This window comes from Macaca thibetana, chromosome 2 (assembly GCF_024542745.1).
Source record: "Macaca thibetana thibetana isolate TM-01 chromosome 2, ASM2454274v1, whole genome shotgun sequence".
Classification (NCBI taxonomy): Eukaryota; Metazoa; Chordata; class Mammalia; order Primates; family Cercopithecidae; genus Macaca; species Macaca thibetana.
In genome coordinates, this window is record NC_065579.1 from 146,044,037 (window position 1) to 146,063,036 (window position 19,000).

General features: G+C 48.2%; 3 protein-coding genes and 2 non-coding genes across 6 annotated transcripts in view; 3 read left to right on the forward strand and 2 right to left on the reverse strand.

The window, feature by feature from the left end:
- Nucleotides 1-2,526, reverse strand: part of RAB7A (RAB7A, member RAS oncogene family) — an 87,856-nt gene extending 85,330 nt beyond the window's left edge. The window contains exon 1 of one of the 2 annotated variants that reach the window (XM_050781785.1): nucleotides 2,319-2,526. The gene's annotated coding sequence lies outside the window, so the exon portion shown is untranslated. The remainder of the gene's footprint in view (nucleotides 1-2,318) is intronic. The other variant, XM_050781786.1, reaches the window with a different exon arrangement.
- Nucleotides 1-19,000, reverse strand: part of COPG1 (COPI coat complex subunit gamma 1) — a 583,372-nt gene that overhangs the window by 550,457 nt on the left and 13,915 nt on the right. The window lies entirely within an intron of this gene.
- Nucleotides 1-19,000, forward strand: part of RPN1 (ribophorin I) — a 359,024-nt gene that overhangs the window by 241,667 nt on the left and 98,357 nt on the right. The gene's annotated exons all lie outside the window — the stretch shown is intronic.
- Nucleotides 13,722-13,848, forward strand: LOC126949514 (small nucleolar RNA SNORA24). The gene has a single exon (XR_007723793.1). It is a non-coding gene; the product is annotated as a small nucleolar RNA SNORA24 (small nucleolar RNA).
- Nucleotides 14,043-14,172, forward strand: LOC126949513 (small nucleolar RNA SNORA24). The gene has a single exon (XR_007723792.1). It is a non-coding gene; the product is annotated as a small nucleolar RNA SNORA24 (small nucleolar RNA).

Sequence of the window (19,000 nt, forward strand, 5' to 3'; positions counted from 1 at the left end):
ACCTGAGGTAGGGAGTTCGAGACCAGCCTGACCAACATGGAGAAACCCTGTCTCTATTAAAAATACAAAATTAGCCGGGCATGGTGGCACATGCCTGTAATCCCAGCCACTCGGGAGGCTGAGGCAGGAGAATGGCTTGAACCCGGGAGGCAGAGGTTGCAGTGAGCTGAGATCGCGCTATTGCACTCCAGCCTGGGCAACAAGAGAGAAACTCCGTGTCAAAAAATAAATAAAATAAAACAAATGCCACCAGAGCAAAAGGAGAAACAAGTTGAGTGTTGAAGGTTACTCTTTAAAAGATGTGATAAATTAGAAACTGTAATATTATCTTCTACACTCTCTGAAGAGCATACAAATGCTGTTGTTAAAATTAACAAAGCCTTAAAGTTAGCCAGAACACCATCCTTTGGATTACTACGGATTCATCAGCAGAAATGAGAAATAACTCTTTCCAAAAAGCCTCAAGTTCTACCACCAAATCATTCCACAATAGAATTTCTGGCCAAGATCATTCACCTTTTAAAAATTCCCTGAGGACAGGAACCATGCCTATCTCCCTGAGTCAACATCCCACAACGCCTGATACATTGCTGATACTCAAAATACTTCATGAATGAATAAAAAGGTGCCTATCATTACTCTCCTCTAAACTCAAACATTATATAAAGCTACAGTACTTATTACTCACTTAAATATTTTAGGCTGGGTAGCAAAGTTAAAAAAAAAAAAAAAAGACAAATTTGAATACAACAGGATTGTGAACGCTAAGCTTTAACTTAGCCAGTCCCTTCAGGAGAAGCACTCCTAACTCACCTTCCAGTTCTTAAATCCAAATCTGAACAAACCTTCCCAGGTTTGAAGAAAGAAACACACTAAGAGGAGACTTTATTAATCCATGGATTAGAAATCATGTGCCTCATCAGCTGCTTAAGTCACAAGAAAGAGACAAGAGCCTGTTCTTTAGGAAACCAAAGATGCAGTATTTTGAATAGGGAAGAACCAACTGGCTGGACAGCCATCAACTAAGGTTGTAAGAAAGGTTCGCTAGGCAGCTTTGCCAGGCCTACCTGCAAAATTTTTCAAACCTCAGTTAAGTACCCCGCCAGTATTCAAGAGCTCCTAATTCAACTACACTACAATATGTGTGATAAGTCGCAAACGGCATTTCTTATGGCTTTAAGAGAGAACTGATGCTACCAGAAAGACTTTCAAACGACATCAACAGAAAGAAAGGAGGTGGTGGAAGGCAGTGAGGTACAGATACCAGGTGGCAAAAGATAAACCACAAGCTTCAGGGGCACGTGAAAGCAGTATAACCTACAAATTGAATAAAGTGCTCTGGAGTCTGACTGCCTGGGCTTGCATCTTTGCTTCGTAACTTAGCTGTGTGACCTTGGTCAAATGGTTTAGCCTCTCTGTTCAATTTCCCACTGTGTTAAGTGGGCACAACAGTGGTACTTTAGAGGGTTGTTCAAAGAACTAAACATAATGATCTGTTAAAAGGTCTTGCCACGCTGCCTAGCATATAACAAACGCTCAAATATTTGCTGTCAGTATTCTCAATATTCCCCTTATGACCCATTAGGTATCAAGCGTAAAATGAATGCAGAAAGAGGCCCCCAACACGGTCCGAATGGAAACACAACTCTACATCCAACTACCATCTTTCCCCGACTAAGTTGAAAAACTTCTCTCAGGATTTACCGTAACATGCCTAGGACAAAAAGCTCCCTGTCTCCCAGCGCCAGAGGCGCCTCAATGTACACAAGTGTTGAGGCGATCCCAGCGCACGTGACCTGACTCACGCCTTGACTCAGTTGCCGTCAGGGAACCTCTCCCACTAACAGGGTCAGGCTGTTCAACTGAAGAGCCGGATGGGAACGCGGCTCGGCCCCCAGCGCCTGTGACCCATGCCCGCCAGGTGGGCACGGCGGCGGGCGGCGTGGGCTCTGACACCCTCCTGCTCGCCACGCTAAATAACTCCACCGCCTAGCGCGTCCTGCCGCGGCGCAGGGCCGTCCAAGTCAATGAACCCTCTTGGGTCTCTGAGATCGACGCCAACAGTAAACAGAGCGTCCGAGACCGGCGGCCGGGGCCGGCAACCCGGCCAGAGGTCACGCCCGACGACCTCCGACCTCTCCAACCCGGGTGGGGTCCTGGCCTGCTCCGTGGGCCTGAGCGATGCCGAGTTTGCCCGCGAGGCCAGGGCTGGGCCGGGAGCCTGCCAGGAGGACAGGGAGGACGCGAGGCCCTGGCGACCGAGGAGTTGAGGAGGGGGATGGGGCCAGGCCGCCGGCCGGGCTGGGCCCGCTGCTTACCGCGGCCTCTGCGCTGGGGGCTCTGGGCCGGGCGCGTCGCGAGGGCTCCCGCCGAGGAGGAGACTCAACGGAGGACAGAAGAGGGGAGGTCCAAGTTCTGGTTCCAGGGAACTCTGCTGAGCTCTCCAAGCCGCCAACTCCGCCGCTGCCGCCGCCTCAGGCTTTATGGCCAAGACTCCAGGCCCGCTCCCACTTCCGCCACCGCCGCCGCCCCGAGCGGAAGTACCTGTCACGAGACGCTCGACGCCAGGGTGCGGAGGAGGAGCCCCGCCTCAACCTTGCGTCACGTTCCGGCTGCCTTGGGACAGAGCCTGGATCACGTGCTACAAACATGTCTGCTCCCAAACGGTTGTCCCCATCTTTGAGGCTTGTACAAGGAGCAGGACGGCGCCATGTTGGACCCACAGACAGATTCCCTCAGCCATCCCTCCTTGCTCCAGAATAAAGAATGCCACCGAAGAGAGGTCAAGGGGTAAACTGGCCATTCCAATTGTGTCCTTCTTCGGAAGACATCATTTATCCTTACTTTAACTACCTAACCAAAAATTATTATCACCATTTTACAAATAAGGAACTGAGACCGAACATATCAGGTCACTTGGTCTAGCTCAACACAGAAACTGGTGGAGCAGGGTTTTGAACCAAGGTCTGTCTGATGCCAATGTGTGTTATCGTTCTAGTAGACTGCAAATGACTACAGCAATTGTGTGACTCAGTAATAGAGACAGGAGAAATAGACACTTTGGCAGAGGAGACAGCACGAGAAAATGGAAAATGAGCTAAAGCCTCTCTGAACTTAGTATTAAAGAAGATGTGATAAAGATGGACCTGGTAGAACTCTTCTTGTAAGCACAGAGCAGCCTCCCAAGCACCAGCCCCATCTGAACACATCAGGATCCGCTCAGAACTTTTGTCTCCATCTTTAACAATGCCCTCTAATAGTCTTTTCTTATTTGGTTCATGCAAACTCCATTCTTTCAATTGTTCCATCCAAAAACCTTGCAATTGTTACAGTAAGTAAGTAGTTAGACCTGAGCAGGGCAGGAGTGGGGCCACTCCCCCACCAGCAATGTGAGGCAACCATGACGTGGTGGTCAGATTAAGCTATCTCTCTAAAATAATAATTGGTTGCAGTCAGAACCAGGGAAAGAGTCTCCCAATAGATAAAAACACCTAAAACTGGTGATCAGCAGCTTCCCATTGAGATCTCAGAAGTTGAGGGGTCTGGGGGGAAAAAAAAAACAAAAAAAAAACCTCAAAATCTAGGCAAGCAGTCCCAACCCTGAGATGGCACAATGTCTGGGGTTTCCCCTACTTTTTCAGCTAAAATTGGCTCTTTCCGCAAAACCCTCGCTACCTATTCTCCTGTTTTCTCTATGTGTATTCTGAAATGGCCTTGCACACTGCAGGACCATCAGCTTCTGGGGTAAGTCTACTTTTCTCTGCTTTCACTTTGCATGTGCCCAGGAGTTCGAGACCAGCTTGGGCAACATAACAAGACTGTCTCTTCCAAGATAAATAAAAAAGAAAGGAGAAGGCACACATCTACATCAGACTTTTGCAGTTGTACTTCTCTCTACCTGGAAAGCTCTTCCTCCAGGTATCTGCTTGGCCACTCGCTCACTGTCCTCTGGTCTTGACTTTAAAGTGACCTTTTCAGTGAAATAGCCTTCCCTATTTAAAACTGAAGTCCCTCTCTCTGTCACCACAACATAAACACAAAAATTGCCATCTCCCTACGGCTTTTCTCCTTTTTTTTTCCTTTTCTTTTCTTTTTTTTTTTTCTTTTTTTGAGACAAGGTCTTGCTCTGTTGCCGGTGCTGGAGTGCAGTGGCATAATCAGGGCCTACTGCAGCCTTGAACTTCTGGGCTCAAGTGATCCTCCTGTCTCAGCCTCCTGAGTAGCCACAGGCATACACCACTATGTCTGGCTAATTTTTTTTTTTTTTTTTTTTTTTTTTGTAAAGAGAAGGTCTTGAACTCCTGGTGTCAAGTAATCCTCCCGACTCAGCCTCCCAAAGTTTTTCCTCTTATATTACTCACTTATTTGCATATTGTCTGCCTTCCCCACTAGAATGGCAGGTCCATAAGGCAGCTATTTTTGTCTATCTCATTCACTGCGATATCCCTGATTCTTAAAACAGTGTTAGGGTACAGTAGGTGCTCAATGTGTAGAATTTACAAAGTATTCAGGGGAATGAAAACTGAGAATAGTTTCAAAGGCCAAGAGTTATGAAAATTCCACCCCATTCGGTAGCCAATCAAAATGCTAGGTTTGAAGATAAAGTAGCAACTGGGAATGCAGTAGTCCTTATCCCCAGGTCTGGCAGGGCTGACTGCAGTATTTGAGCATCTGAGTCCTAGAACCAATCCACCGCAAATAGCAAGGGACAATTATACCAGAAAAGGCAGAGCACAAAAATAAAATGGGACATGTGGGCCCCAGCCTTCTAAGAAGCCTTCTGAGAAGGCTATTCAGATGCAAACATGGGCTATTTCCTATGGGAAAGAAAGGACGACTTAAAAGAAACCCATGAGCCAGAAGGATAGAGCCAGGAGCTGCAGGTAATCATTCCCAAGGAGCAGGAGAGGACTCAATCAAGGAACTGGCATCACGTGCCTTGCTGGATTTCAGAATTACTATGACCCAGTGGCAGCTGTCACTCCTGTTTTTTCCCCTTTTGAACAAAAGTGTCTACTGTGCTTATCTTCCGCTTGCCAACTCTGTATGCTGGGTCCATGGAGAGGAGGTAACGTCTCTAGCTCATAGGCCTTCAGAGAAACAGTGCTCAGAGCTGTTCTTGAGGAATTATATCTTAGGAACCTCATCCACATCTGGACCTGATTTATGTGACAGGATCCATTATGAGTCAGTGATGTATTGGGATTGAGACTTTTAGGGTACTTGGAGGAGTTAAGTAGAGCAGGACCTCCAATAACATCAATTCAATTAAAACATTGATGAGAAAAAGTTGATTCCTGGCTGGGTCCCCTGTCTGTGTAGTCTGCACTCTCTCCCCATGTCTGAGTTTTCCTTGGTTCCTCTGGTTTCCTCCCAAATCCCAAAGATGTGCCCTTTAGGTGAATTGGCTTGTCTGAATTGTCCCAGTCTATGTGTGTATGTGTGTGTGTGTTTGTGTGTGTGTGTGCATATGCGCACATGTGTGCACAATGGGATGGCATCCTGTATAGGGTTGGTTCCTGTCCTGAGCTGCCAGGATAGACTCTGGCCACCTGTGACCCTGAGATGGAATAATTGGATAAATAAATATCTTGCTCATTTTCATTATCTGTCTTATATATATATAGTTCATATTTCCTTTAATATTTAATATAAGAAGTGTTTTGGTCTTTACCAGCCTGACCAACGTGGTGAAACCCCGTCTCTACTAAAAATACAAAAATTAGCCTGGCGTTGTGGCACGTGCCTATAATCCCAGCCCAAATCCGAGGGGCATCTTGGCTTTAGCACAACCTACTCTCTTGGGAATTAATCCTTTCCTGTGAGAACTCATCCAGCCTCACCAGAGCCAGAACTCACTCACTACCTAGAATGGCACCACAACTCAAACACCCCCAATTAGGCCCCACCTCCCTGGAGACACTGTGGAATCACATTTCTTCCTTTTTTTTTTTCTTTTTTCTTTTTTTTTTTGAGACAGTTTTACTCTGTTGCCTAGGCTGGAGTGCAGAGGCGCTATTAGCTCATTGCAGCCTCCACCCCCTGGGTTCAAGCAATTCTCACGCCTCAGCCACCCAAGCAGCTGGAAGTACAGGCGTACACCACCATGCCCAATTAATTTTTGTATTTTTAGTAGAGATGGAGTTTCACCAAGTTGGCCAGGCCCATATCGAACTTCTGGCCTCAAGTGATCTGCCCCACTCAGCCTCCCAAAATACTGGGATTACAGGCATGAGAGCCACCACTCTCATTCTGCCTGGATCACATTTCTTTTTTTTTTTTTTTTTTTGAGACAGAGTCTTGCTCTGTTGCCCAGGCTGGAGCGCAGTGGCACAATCTCGGCGCACTGCAATCTCCATCTATGAGGTTCAAGTGATTCTCATGCCTCAGCCTCCCGAGTGACTGGGATTACAGGCGCCTGCCACCATGCCCAGCTAATTTTTTATTTTTAGTAAAGACGGGGTTTCGCCATGTTGGACAGACTGGGCTCAAACTCCTGAGTTCAAGTAATCTGCCCTCCTCAGCCTCCCAAAGTGCTGGGATTACAGGTGTGAGCCATCACACCTGGCCTGGGATCACATTTCAACATAAGATTTTGGGGGCACGAACAAACCATATCCAAAGCACAGCAGGTAGGTTGGAGGGGATTAGGAGTGAGAAGTTCAGTTTTGGAAATGCTGAGACAGAGGAATTCTGTGAAACATCCAAGTGGAGATGGGGAGGAGGCAATTAGACATTCTGGGCTGAGGCAGAGATGGGAGTTTGATATCTGGGTCCTTCAGGGTAGCCTTGGCTGAAAATAGAAATTTAAGAGTAAATGGAAATGAAAGTGACGGGTGTTAACAGGATCGCCTATGGAGAAAGTGGAGAAGTACATCCTTCTTTCAACAAACAATTTACTGAGAATCTACTATGCGCTAGGCTTTGTTAGGTTCTAAGGACACAAGGAAAACAAGGCCCTCGATGTCAAGACCCTTACTACTCAGTGTGGTACACAATGTGAAAACATGTACACACACACACACACACACACACACACATCCCTGCACAATTTTCATTCAAATTTCTATCTATAGGGAACTGGTAAAAAAGATATGGTACATCTCGACAACGGAATACTATACAACTGTAAAAAAGCAACGGGAGAATTCTCTATGTATTAGCATGAAAGGATCTCAAAGAGATATTGTTACATGATAAAACCAGATGCAGAAGAGTATATATCATATGCTTTAAAAGGTAAAGAATAAGAACATCCTTCAGTAACTAATAAAAGTGGTTACCTGATATATCAATTAAAATCAGAGTAGAAGGACTGTGAGTGATTAGAATGAGGAATTAATGGAAGGGGTTAGACCTTATCGATTTGTGGGAGTTGGTAGAAAGTCTGCACAGGTCGTTGCTTCTGTGGCTAGTGTTAAGCCCAACATCAATCACTACAGGTCAGTTGGACCAGCAATTTATTCAGGAATAAAAGCTGGATGTGGATAAGAATAATGACACACTGGAGCCAAGGAGGATAAAAAGAGGCACCCATGAGGACCAACTGGGAACCATATCTGTCTCTCATCACCTCTAAGTTCAGTACCATGAATGGATGAGCAGCAGCAGAACCCAACACCTTTCATCCAGAGCTACACACATACCTGGGTGAGGATTCAGAGAAGCCAAAGGACAAGATCTGGCGGGGGCTGTAGGAGATGTACTTCTGGGTTGGCACCCTTTGCCAACAAGTCTAGTGACACAATGAATGAGCTGCCCCAGTGCTTGGCATGCTGCCTAACCTTCAGAGTATAAAAAATATTGGCCGGGCGCAGTAGCTCACGCCTGTAATCCCAGCACTTTGGGAGGCCAAGGCAGGCAGATCACCAGGTCAGGAGATGGAAACCATCCTGGCTAACATGGTGAAACCCCGTCTCTACTAAAAATACAAAAAATTAGCCGGGCATGGTGGTGGGCGCCTGTAGTCCCAGCTACTTGGGAGGCTGAGGCAGGGGAATCACTTGAACCCAGGAGGCAGAGGTTGCAGCGAGCCAAGATCACACCACTGCACTCCAGCCTGGGCGACAGAGAAAGACTCTGTCTCAAAAAACAAACAAACAAACAAAAACCACAACAAATCGGCCGGGCACAGTGGCTCACGCCTGTAATCTCAGCACTTTGGGAGGCCAAGGCGGGCGGATCATGAGGTCAGGAGATCGAGACCATCCTGGCTAACACAGTGAAACCCCATCTCTACTAAAAATACAAGAAATTAGCCGGGTGTGGTGGCCGGTGCCTGTAGTCCCAGCTACCCGGGAGGCTGATGCAGGAGAATGGCATGAACCTGGAAGGCGGAGCTTGTAGTGAGCTGAGATCGTGCCATTGCACTCCAGCCTGGGTGACAGAGCGAGACTCTCTCTCAAAAAAATAAAAAGTAAATTACTGTTGGCTGGGCGCGGTGGCTCACATCTGTAATCTCAGCACTTTGGGACGCCAAGGCAGGCGGATCACTTGTGGTCAGGAGTTCAAGATTAGCCTGGCCAACATGATGAAAGCCCATCTCTACTAAAAACACAAAAATTAGCTGGACATGGTGGTAGGCACCTGTAATCCCAACTACTTGGTAGGCTGAGATAGGAGAATCGCTTGAACCCAGGAGGTGGAGGTTGCAGTGAGTTGAGATTGCACCACTGCACTTCAGCCTGGGTGACAGTGTGAGACTCTGTCTCAAAGAAAAAAAAAAAAAAAATCACTGCTGTTAGAGAAGAGAATTCTGGTAAATGTAGCTTAGTTGACACAGCACAAAACCACTGTACTATACCTGATAATGGGACAGGAAAGGGAGCTGGGTTTTTCTGTGGACATCAGTTTATATGTTTAAGTTTTAACCATGATATTTCATTAACTATCAAATGTTTAGATTTTTTTTAAATCCATAATATGATCAATGAGATGCAGACAATAAAACAGTGTTACCGAACAGTGACGGAGGTGGAAGCGAGGAGAGGTGACAATCAAACAGTGTTACCGAACAGTGACGGAGGTGGAAGCGAGGAGAGGTGACTTAGACATAGGTGGTCAGAAAGGCCTCTCTGAGGAGGTGACTTTTTTCTGGAGAGATAATCTTGTTATGGTCCCCGGATTGATGTGCAGTGCTATTCACAGGCACAATTACAGTGCACTGCTGCCTCAAACTCCTGGCCTCTAGCCCTCCATCCTCCTGTCTCAGCCTCCAAGTAGCTGGGACAACAGGCACGTGTCATTGCACCCCACTGGAGGTGACATTTGAGCAAAGACTTGCTGACATGGAGCCAGCCTTTTGAGAATATCTTAGCAGAAAATGTTGCAAGTGGAAGGAATGGCAAGGGTAGAAGCTTCGTGCAGAAAAAGGTGTCCTGCTCAAGGAACAACAAGGAAGCCAGCGTGGTTGGAGTGGAGTGAGCGAGGGAGAGAGTAGAAAGAGTCGAGGTGGGAGCAGTGTGCAAACCTAGGTCATATAGGATCTCACAGATCATAGCAAGGCCTTGAAAATTTATAGCACGTGTGATGAGAAACCCTGTGGAACATTTTAAGCCAGGCCGGGGGGCGGGGAGTGTGTGTGTGTGTGTGTGTGTGTGTGTGTGTGTATGTGTGAGATGTGTCTTCCTTCACAGGTTGTTTGCACAGCAGAGCCTTTTCTGGCCACCGCCCTTTTCTCCTCTTTTCCCACAGTGAACCCATGGCTCTCTGGCTGTTTATTTATCATCTAAACTGGGGAGGTCTTCCAGGGCCAGGACCTGCTCTGGTCTACTTTGATGTCCCCAGCACCCTACTGGGCATTGACAAATGTCAACACATAACTGAGCAATTTAAAGCAGAGAAAAATATTGAATTATTCTGACATAGCTTTGCATGATTTATAAAGTTCTCTGGATTTTGCTGCCTTATTACTTTGTATTTATTTATTTATTTATTTATTTATTTATTTTTGAGACAGAGGCTTGCTCTGTCGCCCAGGTTGGAGTACAGTACTGTGATCATAGCTCATCGCAGCCTCAACCTCTTGGGCTCAAGTGATCCTCCCGTGTAAGCCTCCTGAGTACCTGGAACCACAGGCACACCACCGTGCCTGGTTAATTTTTTGCGTTTTTTGGTAGAGATAGGGTCTCACTGTGTGACCCAGCCTGGACTCAAACTCCTGTCTTCAAGTGATTCTCTTGCCTTAACTTCTCAAGTAGCTGGGACTACTGGCACATGCCACCACAGTGAGCTAATTTTTAAATATTTGTAGAGATGGGGTCTCACTATGTTGCCCAGGCTGGTCTCTAACCCCTGGGCTTAAGTGATCCTCCCACCTTGGACTCCCAAATTGCTGGGATTACAGGCATGAGCCACTGTGTCTAGCCAGGTTTTGCTGCTTTAAAATGGACAATTTTTTCAAAGGTTTCCTTCTTGGCAGTTTTTATTAATCCAGAAGTCACTGGTTGGCTGTCCCAACATGCCACACCATAGTCTTTTATCCTTGGTAACTTCTCCTGGTCCCCAGCACCCAGTCTGAGCTCCTGTGTCAGTGCAATTCACTTGAGCTCTCTGGGTCCCAGTATCCTCACTTCCCATGGTGGTGCTATGGTCAGGCTCGGTGACTCACTCCCAGCACTTTGGGAGGCCAAGACAGGCAGATCACTTGAAGTCAGAAGTTCGAGACCAGCCTGGCCAACATGGTGAATACAGTCTGTATTAAAAATACAAAAAATAAGGCCAGGCGTGGTGGCTCATGCCTGTAATCCCAGCACTTTGGGAGGCCAAGGTGGGCGGATCACAAGGTTAGAAGTTCGAGAACAGCCAGGCCAACACGGTGAAACCCCGTCTCTACTAAAAATACAAAAGTTAGCCAGGCGTGATGGTGCATGTGTGTAGTATCAGCCACTCGGGAGGCTGAGCCAGGAGAATCAATTGAACCTGGGAGGCAGAGGTTGCAATGAACCGAGATTGCGCCACTGCACTCCAGCCTGGGCAACAAAGCGAGACTCCATCTAAAAAACAACAACAACAAAAACCCCAAAAATTAGCCAGGTATGATGGCACAGGCCTGTAATCCCAGCTACTCAGGAGGCTGATGCACGAGAATCACTTGAACCCAGGAGACAGAGGTTGCAGTGAGCTGAGATTGCGCCACTACACCCAGCCTGCGTGACAGAGCAAGACTCTGTCTCAAAAATAAAATAAAATAAAATAATAAAATGGACCAGGCATGGTGGCTCACTCCTGTAATTCCAGCACTTTGGGAGGCCAAGGTGGACAGATCACCTGAGGTCAGGAGTTCGAGACAATCCAGAAATCCCGTCTCTATTAAAAATACAAAAGTTAGCCGAGCATGATGATGCACGCCTGTAGTCCCAGCTACTCGGAAGGCTGAGGTAGGAGAATCAATTGAACCCAGGAGGTGGAGGTTGCAGTGAGCTGAGATTGTGCCACTGCACTCCAGCCTGGGCAACAAAGTGAGACTCTGTCTGAAAAAAAAGACACCAACAGTTAACCAGGTGTGATCACAGGCCTGTAATCCCAGCTACTTGGAAGGCTGAAGCACGAGGATCACTTGAACCCACAAGGCAGAAGTTGCAGTGAGCCCAGATCATGCCACTGCACCCAGCATGGGCAACAGAGCAAAACTCTGTCTTAAAAATAAAATAGGCCGGGCGCGGTGGCTCAAGCCTGTAATCCCAGCACTTTGGGAGGCCGAGACGGGCGGATCACGAGGTCAGGAGATCGAGACCATCCTGGCTAACACAGTGAAACCCCGTCTCTACTAAAAAATACAAAAAACTAGCCGGGCGAGGTGGCGGGCGCCTGTAGTCCCAGCTACTCGGGAGGCTGAGGCAGGAGAATGGCGTAGACCCGGGAGGCGGAGCTTGCAGTGAGCTGAGCTCCGGCCACTGCACTCCAGCCTGGGCGACAGAGCGAGACTCCGTCTCCAAAAAAAAAAATAAATAAATAAAATAAATAAAATAATAAAATAATAAAATGGGGCGGGTACAGTGGCACATGCCTGTAATCCCAGCACTTTGGGAGGCCAAGGTGGGCAGATCACAGCCTGGCCAACATGGCAAAATCCCAATCTCTACTAAAAATACCAAATACAAATCAGCCAAGTGTGGTGGCACCGGCTTATAGTCCCAGCTACTTGGGAGGCTGAGGCTGACTAATCACTTGAACCCAGGAGGCAGAGGTTGCAGTGAGCTGAGGTCACACCACTGCACTCCAGCCTGGGCGACACAGTGAGACTCCATCTCAAAAAAAAAAAAAAAACTATCTATCTATCTATCTATCTATCTATCTATCTATCTATCTATCTAAAAATAATAAAATGGTGATGATAAACCCTACCTCTGAGTTCTTGTGAGAATCAGATGTGAAAGTGATTCATAAGGCACTCCTGCCGGGCGCGGTGGCTCAAGCCTGTAATCCCAGCACTTTGGTAGGCCGAGACGGGCGGATCACGAGGTCAGGAGATGGAGACCATCCTGGCTAACACAATGAAACCCCATCTCCACTAAAAATACAAAAAAATTAGCCGGGCGTGGTGGCGGCGCCTGTAGTCCCAGCTACTCGGGAGGCTGAGGCAGGAGAATGGCGGGAACCCGGGAGGCGGAGCTTGCAGTGAGCCGAGATCGCGCCACTGCACTCCAGCCTGGGCGACAGAGCGAGACTCCGCCTCAAAAAAAAAAAAAAAAAAAAAAAAAGGCACTCCTTCAGCCAGACACAGTGGTATATACCTGTAGTCCCAACTACTCCAGAGGCTGAGGCAGGAGGATCACTTGAGCCCAGGAGTTTGAGTCCATCCTGGGCAACATAGCAAGTCTCCATCTCTTAAAAAAAGAAACAACTTAAAAACAAATATAGTGATCCTTTACATTACAAGAGAATGACTGACATTACATGTCAGTTGCCAGGTGAGATAAAGCTCATGTGGTAGCCTGAGGCACTTTTCTATTAGGTGCTATAAAGGAAATGAAGGTTTGTGCATTCGTTTATTCAAAAGTAATCAATTTTTAGCTTCCAGAGTATGACCATAGGGACACAGAGATGAACCAGGGCACCAGGAGCTCCCAGTTCTATGTGTGTGGCTGGGGGAACACTCACAGGAAGACAGCCACACATCACACTAGCACATAATCTCCTATCCTTCCTCTTCCTTGTGCCACACTAGCCATAGCTGCTTTCTAGAGCATTCCTGCACACAGGCTGCATTGCACCCCTCTGCCCACAGTGACTCTTTTGGAAGAGGTCACTTGACCACATCCAGGGCACTCAGGGCCCATAACACTCAGTGGCTCTGTTTTAGGATGGAAGGAGCATGAAGAAAGATTAAGGCATGTCTAGAATTGTTGGGGACTTCTGTCACCTCGAGAGAACCTAACTGAGAGTGAAGCTGTATTTGGCCGTGCCTGCTGCTCTAACAAAATACCTTAGACAGGGTCATTTATAAACAGCAGAAATTTATTCCTCAGAGTCCTGGTGCCTGAGAAGTCCAAGATCAAAGCACAGAAAGATAAAGTGTCTGGTGAGGGCTTGCTCTTTGCTTCCAAAATGGCGCGTTCTGGCTGAGTCTTCCCATGGCAGAGGGAGTGGGAGGGATGATCAGGTTCCCTCAAGCCCTTTTGTAAGGCCACTGATCTCTTTCATGAGGGTAGAGCCCTAATCACCTCCCAAAGGGCACACTTCTTAATACCATCACTTTGATGGTTAAGTTCCAACATAGTCTCCATGTATCTTTGGAACCTGTCAGCTGTGGCAGTCGCCCTTCCTAGCCATGGAAGACTATATTCTTTTTTTTTTTTTTTTTTTTTTTTGAGACGGAGTCTCGCTCTGTAGCCCAGGCTGGAATGCAGTGGCCGGATCTCAGCTCACTGCAAGCTCCGCCTCCCGGGTTCACGCCATTCTCCTGCCTCAGCCTCCCGAGTAGCTGGGACTACAGGCACCCGCCACCTCGCCCGGCTAGTTTTTTGTATTTCTTAGTAGAGACGGGGTTTCACCGTGTTATCCAGGATGGTCTCGATCTCCTGACCTCGTGATCCACCCGTCTCGGCCTCCCAAAGTGCTGGGATTACAGGCTTGAGCCACCGCGCCCGGCCTGAAGACTATATTCTTGTTTACTGGCAAAGCTGTCACCATTTCATTGGTATCAGATTCTGACTTGCACAAGTAACATTCTTCACCTTTGAAAACCTGGAGGGTGCTGGGTTATTGGGCAAACTTTTCTAAACTATTTTTCAAATGTTTCTAGAGAAAAAAAAAGGTTCCAACATAGGAATTCTGAGAGGGGGCACCAACATTCAGACAAGTCAAAATAAGAAGAAAACAGGCCGGGTGTGGTGACTCATGCTTGTAATTCCAGCACTTTGGGAGGCCGAGGCATTCTGATCACCTAAGTTCGGCAGTTCGAGACCAGCCTGACCAACATAGAGAAACCCCGTCTCGAGAATGGCGTGAACCCGGGAGGCGGAGCTTGCAGTGAGCCGAGATCACGCCACTGCACTCCAGCCTGGGAGACACAGAAAAGAGAAACCCCGTCTCTACTAAAAATACAAAATTAGCCAGGAATCGGGGCGCATGCCTCTAATCCCACCTACTCAGGAGGCTGAGGCAGGAGAATCGTTTGAACCTGGGAGGCGGAAGTTGCAGTGAGATCATGCCATTGCACTCCAGCCTGGGTGACAAGAGCGAAACTCCGTCTCAAAAAAAGTGGGGGGTGATGAGACCCTATCTCAAAATAGAGGAAAACGAGGAAATGAAGAGGGACTTGTCTGAGTGATGCAATTTTGGGCACCCGTATTTAGTCATGCCAGAAGCCATCTGCTCCCTTCCCTCTCCCTCTTGGTCCCCAGCGTGAGACTCAGGTATTTCTTTATAGTGATGCAAATGGACTGACACAGATGGGAAGATCAAATGGCCTGAGGAAGGACAGGTGGTAACACCAGGACCAATGGGCCACTATAGTGGGCTTGAGCCCCAGAGCTGCCCCCTGCCACACTGAGCTCATGAGGCTGCTGGGAAATGGGACTGCTTGCCCTGCTCTGGCTGTGGGTTCCTTCCATGTTCTCTCGCTGGGATGATGTCTCCCCTGGCTCCGCTTCACCAGACCACAGCACCTGCCTGCTTCAGACTTTGCCAGTCAGATTAACAAGCACCAAGGAGACCAAGAGGACCAGGGCACTGCCTTTACCCTGCCACTCTTTCTACAGTGTGGACTGCAGCCCTCCTCTGGCTCCATGATGACAGGGCTATGGGAGGCTCAGCCTGTCTTTACCTAACCAGTGCTTGCCTCTCCCTGAGTGCACCTGCAATTCCGTTTGCCTAGAATGACCCCAACATGGCCTTCAAGGCCCTGCACTATCTGTCCTTTATCCATCTCTCATTTATTTATTCAATCAACAAACACAGCTTGGGAAGACTGTGTGGCAGGCATTGTTCTAGGCACTGTCTACCAAGAGACAGCAGTGAACAAAACACAGACAGAAATCCCTGCCTTCATGGGACTTACAGCCTGGTGGCAGAGATAGAAAATAAAGCATGTACGTAAGAGAAATACATAGCATATTAAGTGATAAGAAGTGCGATGGGGAAAAATAAAGCAGGGATGAGGGGTGGGGACACACCCTGGCCCCATCTAGCCTTACTCTCTCCCATTCCCACCATGCTGGCCTTCTTCTTGTCTCAAGTGCACCAAGCTCCTTCCCACCTTGGGGTCTTTGTGCTTCTAGTTCCTCCATCTAGGAAAGTCTCCTCCTTCCCCTTCCCTAATGCAAAGATTGTTGCATGGCCGGATTCTTCTTACCATTGGGGTCTCAGCTAAAGTGACACTCCAGGGAGGCCCTGCTGGATCATCCAGTCCAGTGCCTTTTCCCAGTTACTCTTTATCCCATTACCTTGTTACACTGGTATGTTTTCTCCATGTCACCACTCTGAGAAATCCTTCTCTGTACTTTGTGTGTTTACATGCTCAGTGCTTCTCCCCCTAGAATTTCAGCACCATGAGAGCGGAGGACTTTGTTTGTCTGGTTTGCTGCTGCCCCTCCAATGCCTGGAACATAGTAGGTGCTCAGTGAGTAGATATTGAGTTACTGATACAATTATTGCTCTTTTGTCCTCCCGCTACCCCCACCCCAAGTTCATTTTCTTTCACCTAAAGAACTCCTACTTTTCCTTTAAGACTAGTCTAGCAAGAGACTGGGCGCGGTGGCTCATGCCTGCGATCCCAGTACTTTGGGAGGCCGGGTGGGCAGATCGCAACATAGCAAAACCCCGTTTCTACAAAAAATACAAAAGTTAGCCAGGCATGGTGGCACATGCCTGTAATTCCAGCTGCTAAGGAGGCTGAGGTGGGAGGATGATTTGAGGCTGGGAGACAGAGGTAGCAGTGAGCCAAGAACATGCCACTTCTCCACTCCAGCCTAGGCGATAGAGCCAGACCTTGCCTCAGAAACAAAAACAAACAAAAAGACTACCTAGTGGAGAGACACCAGTAAACACTACAATACTGTATTAATTAAGGTAACCCTAGCTGCTATAACAAATAGGCCTTCAAAGGAATTATGTCTCAGACATAATTGAAGCAGGTGGCTTTCCTCTATACATTGATCCTGGGCGCTGGGCTCTGTCCACCTTGTGGCAGCACCATTCCTAAGAATCTTGTCATTGCCTAAATACAGCTGGTAGCAGGACATTGACGGTGTGTAGATGACACACCTGCTCCTTAAAGGCCTTGATGTGGAAGTGACACATATGGGTTCTATTCACATTCCTTTGACAAGAGCCAGTAGTATGACCATACCTAGATGTAAGAGGTGGTTGGAAATGGGGTGTCAGCTGGACAGCTGCTTTCCAGCAACATCCACATGCTGTAGAAGAGGGAGAATAAACTGTGCTTCAGAAACTGTATTTCTGGGCCAGTTGTGGTGGCTCACACCTGTAATCCCTGCACTTTGGGAGGCCCAGGTGGGCGGATCACTTGAGATCAGGAGTTGGAGACCAGCCTGGCCAACGTGGTGAAACCCCATCTCTACTAAAAATACAAAAAATTAGCCGTGCATGGTGGCAGGCACCTGTAATCTCAGTTATTCAGGAGGCTGAGGCAGGAGAATCACTTGAACCTGGGAGGTGGAGGTTGCAGTGAGCAGAGATCACACCACTGGACTCCAGCTTGAGTGACAGAGCAAGACTCTGTTTCAGGAAAAAAAAGAAATCGTATTTCTGCCTCTGCCACAAATACAGCGTCTCTGCCACAAATACAGCGTGGTAAAGGAAGCAAAGGATCTAGGGTGGCCCAGAAGAGGCACTTAACATAGCCAGAGTCAGAGGAGTCAAGGAGGGCTTTCCTGAGGAGACAGTGCTGAGGCAGCTTGTGAAGGGTAAGAGTCTGTTGGGCAAAGGAAAAGGAAGGTTGTTGCCAGCAAAGGGACCACCATGTGCAGAGGTTTGGTGAAAAGAGAGCATGTCACAAATCATCCCAGAAAGTGCTGATATATTCATTGTCAAAGGGACAGAGAGTGAAGGAAGCAGGAACAGCAAAGAAACCCAGACTTTTCCTGTTTTCCTGGTATTGACAATGGAGATCCAAAATTGATGACAAATAGTGCTGTGGACCTCACGCTTAAGGATGATTCAAAGCCTCTGTTGAGATTGAGGCAAGAACATGCCCCAGGTATGTACAAAGAGGTGGCAGAACCGGCCCTACTACCATCACTCATCCCTCCCCACCCTCAATGTGAACACAAGTGTGAGAAGAAGTGACAGAGGGAATCCATGCTAGTCACTGCCCACTGGGGAATGCTGGGGGTTTCTTTCCTTCCTCACTATTGCCACAATGAGGGGATTCTAGAAGACTTATTCTTAAAGCCTGGGGGGCAGTGCCATCAGCAGGGGAGATGGGCATCTCATTCCCCAGTGGAACCTCCAATGAGGCAGCAGATGGGTCGATCCTGCCCTCTGCCTCCCTGGAGAGGGAAGGGAGAGTGAGGCAGCTGGAGGGAGGGTAGAAGGGGGGTTACAGGGGGTGCATGGGGGGGCACGGGGGGTGACATGGTGGTGTGGAAGGAGACTGCAGGGGAGCTACCTGCAAAGCCTCAAGCTTCGGGGAAGTGAACAAGGAGGACTTTCCCAGAGTGTTGCACTGGGCTTCAGCCATTGTATTAGTTATCTATTACTGCAGTACAAAACACCTCAAAACTTAGTGCGTAAAACAATAGTCATTTATTATCTGGTGATTTCTGTGGGCTAGGAATTCCCACAGGGCACGGTGTGAATGACTTAACTCTACTACATGATGCTTGGGGCCTCAGCTGAAAATCTCAAGGGCTGGGGCCTAGAGCCATCTGAAGCCTTGTCTGGGGCTGGAGGGCCTGCTTCCAAGGTGGCTTGCTGGCGTGGCTGGCAAACTGGTGCTGACAACTGGGCTTCTCTCCACAGGGTTGCTTGAATGTCCTCAAGGTAGGGCAGCTGACTTCATCCCAAAAGAACAAGCCAAAGGCCCAAGGTAACACCGCAGGGTCTCATATGACCAAGCTTCAGAAGTCATGTACTGTCCCTCTGACAGAATGCTGCTTGTCACCCAGGCTAGCTTTGATTCAGTGTGACAGGAGACTACAAATGGACATGGACAACGGTGAGTATGGACCTTTAGGGTCAACCCAGAGGCTGAAGATCACATGCATCTTGCTGGCTTCTCACCCAGGAGGACTGGCCCAGGAATGGGGAGCCCTGGAGAGGAGGTGAGGGAGCAAGAAGACATCAAACCCGAGGCAGATCTCTCTCTTTATGGCCCTGAGCTGGGGGAAGGCCCTGCAGAGTTCTGTGGATAATGTGCAGGTGCCCTGCGTGAGACTCCTGGGCACACAGAGGGTGCTGATGGCCAGTAAGCATAGCCAGAGAAGCAGAAATGACCCCGTATCATCTATGAAGAAGACCTCCTGGCCGGGCATGGTGACTCAGACCCGTAATCCCAGCATTTTGGGAGGACAAGGTGGCCAGATGGTTTGAGCCC